Here is a 2,982-nt window from a genome sequence, read left to right as displayed (position 1 = left end):
CATCTCTACCAAGGACAGTGGTCATTCCTAGATTACTGTGTTAATCTCTACCAAGGACAGTGGTCATTCCTAGATTACTGTGTTCATCTCTACTGAGGACAGTGGTCATTCCTAGATTACTGTGATAATCTCTACAAAGGACAGTGGTCATTCCTAGATTACTGTGATAATCTCTACCAAGGACCGTGGTCATTCCTACATTACTGTGTTAATCTCTACCAAGGACAGTGGTCATTCCTAAATCACTGTGTTCATCTCTACCAAGGACAGTGGTCATTCCTAGATTACTGTGTTAATCTCTACAGAGGACAGTGGTCATTCCTAGATTACTGTGTTAATCTCTACCGAGGACAGTGGTCATTCCTAGATTACTGTGTTAATCTCTACAGAGGACAGTGGTCATTCCTAGATTAATGTGTTAATCTCTACCGAGGACAGTGGTCATTCCTAGATTACTGTGTTAATCTCTACCAAGGACAGTGGTCATTCCTACATTACTGTGTTAATCTCTACCAAGGACAGTGGTCATTCCTACATTACTGTGTTAATCTCTACCAAGGACAGTGGTCATTCCTAGATTACTGTGTTAATCTCTACCAAGGACAGTGGTCAGTCCTACATTACTGTGTTAATCTCTACCAAGGACAGTGGTCATTCCTAGATTACTGTGTTAATCTCTACCAAGGACAGTGGTCATTCCTACATTACTGTGTTAATCTCTACCAAGGACAGTGGTCATTCCTAGATTACTGTGTTAATCTCTACCAAGGACAGTGGTCAGTCCTAGATTACTGTGTTAATCTCTACCAAGGACAGTGGTCATTCCTACATTACTGTGTTAATCTCTACAGAGGACAGTGGTCATTCCTAGATTACTGTGTTAATCTCTACCGAGGACAGTGGTCATTCCTAGATTACTGTGTTAATCTCTACCGAGGACAGTGGTCATTCCTAGATTACTGTGTTAATCTCTACCGAGGACAGTGGTCAGTCCTAGATTACTGTGTTAATCTCTACCAAGGACAGTGGTCATTCCTAGATTACTGTGTTAATCTCTACCAAGGACAGTTGTCAGTCATTTACATTCCAGCAGTTTGCTATTTCATTAAGAGAAAGCTACCCTGTGTGTGTGTGTGTGTGTGTGTGTGTGTGTGTGTGTGTGTGTGTGTGTGTGTGCGTGTGTGTGCGTGTGCGGGTGTGCATGCGTGCATGTGCGTGAGCGAGAGAGCTCATCTCTAAACATTGACACAGCAAATATGTCAGTCCCTCTCTGTATGGCTGCTGTGTGTCGTAGCATCAAGGCTGTCTGCACCAGGCTGCTGTTGTGTGTCGTAGCATCAAGGCTGTCTGCACCAGGCTGCTGTTGTGTGTCGTAGCATCAAGGCTGTCTGCACCAGGCTGCTGCAGTGATCGTAGCATCAAGGCTGTCTGCACCAGGCTGCTGTTGTGTGTCGTAGCATCAAGGCTGTCTGCACCAGGCTGCTGCAGTGTCAGCATCAAGGCTGTCTGCACCAGGCTGTGTTAGGCATCAGGCTGCGCTGCAGTGTGTCGTAGCACAGGCTGTCTGCACCAGGCTGCTGCAGTGTGTCGTAGCATCAAGGCTGTCTGCACCAGGCTGCTGTTGTGTGTCGTAGCATCAAGGCTGTCTGCACCAGGCTGCTGTTGTGTGTCGTAGCATCAAGGCTGTCTGCACCAGGCTGCTGCAGTGTGTCGTAGCATCAAGGCTGTCTGCACCAGGCTGCTGTTGTGTGTCGTAGCATCAAGGCTGTCTGCACCAGGCTGCTGCAGTGTGTCGTAGCATCAAGGCTGTCTGCACCAGGCTGCTGCAGTGTGTCGTAGCATCAAGGCTGTCTGCACCAGGCTGCTGTTGTGTGTCGTAGCATCAAGGCTGTCTGCACCAGGCTGCTGCAGTGTGTCGTAGCATCAAGGCTGTCTGCACCAGGCTGCTGTTGTGTGTCGTAGCATCAAGGCTGTCTGCACCAGGCTGCTGCTGTGTGTCGTAGCATCAAGGCTGTCTGCACCAGGCTGCTGTTGTGTGTCGTAGCATCAAGGCTGTCTGCACCAGGCTGCTGCTGTGTGTCGTAGCATCAAGGCTTTCTGCACCAGGCTGCTGTTGTGTGTCGTAGCATCAAGGCTGTCTGCACCAGGCTGCTGCAGTGTGTCGTAGCATCAAGGCTGTCTGCACCAGGCTGCTGTTGTGTGTCGTAGCATCAAGGCTGTCTGCACCAGGCTGCTGCTGTGTGTCGTAGCATCAAGGCTGTCTGCACCAGGCTGCTGCTGTGTGTCGTAGCATCAAGGCTGTCTGCACCAGGCTGCTGTTGTGTGTCGTAGCATCAAGGCTGTCTGCACCAGGCTGCTGCAGTGTGTCGTAGCATCAAGGCTGTCTGCACCAGGCTGCTGCAGTGTGTCGTAGCATCAAGGCTGTCTGCACCAGGCTGCTGCAGTGTGTCGTAGCATCAAGGCTGTCTGCACCAGGCTGCTGCTGTGTGTCAGCATCAAGGCTGTCTGCACCAGGCTGCTGCTGTGTGTCGTAGCATCAAGGCTGTCTGCACCAGGCTGCTGCTGTGTGTCGTAGCATCAAGGCTGTCTGCACCAGGCTGCTGCTGTGTGTCGTAGCATCAAGGCTGTCTGCACCAGGCTGCTGTTGTGTGTCGTAGCATCAAGGCTGTCTGCACCAGGCTGCTGCTGTGTGTCGTAGAAAGAAGGCTGTCTGCACCAGGCTGCTGCTGTGTGTCGTAGCATCAAGGCTGTCTGCACCAGGCTGCTGCTGTGTGTCGTAGCATCAAGGCTGTCTGCACCAGGCTGCTGCTGTGTGTCGTAGCATCAAGGCTGTCTGCACCAGGCTGCTGCTGTGTGTCATAGCATCAAGGCTGTCTGCACCAGGCTGCTGCAGTGTGTCAGCATCAAGGCTGTCTGCACCAGGCTGCTGTTGTGTGTCGTAGCATCAAGGCTGTCTGCACCAGGCTGCTGCTGTGTGTCGTA

The sequence above is a fragment of the Oncorhynchus masou genome, chromosome 2 (assembly GCF_036934945.1).
Source record: "Oncorhynchus masou masou isolate Uvic2021 chromosome 2, UVic_Omas_1.1, whole genome shotgun sequence".
In the NCBI taxonomy this organism is placed as follows: Eukaryota; Metazoa; Chordata; class Actinopteri; order Salmoniformes; family Salmonidae; genus Oncorhynchus; species Oncorhynchus masou.
Note: the sequence above shows the minus strand (reverse complement) of the source record.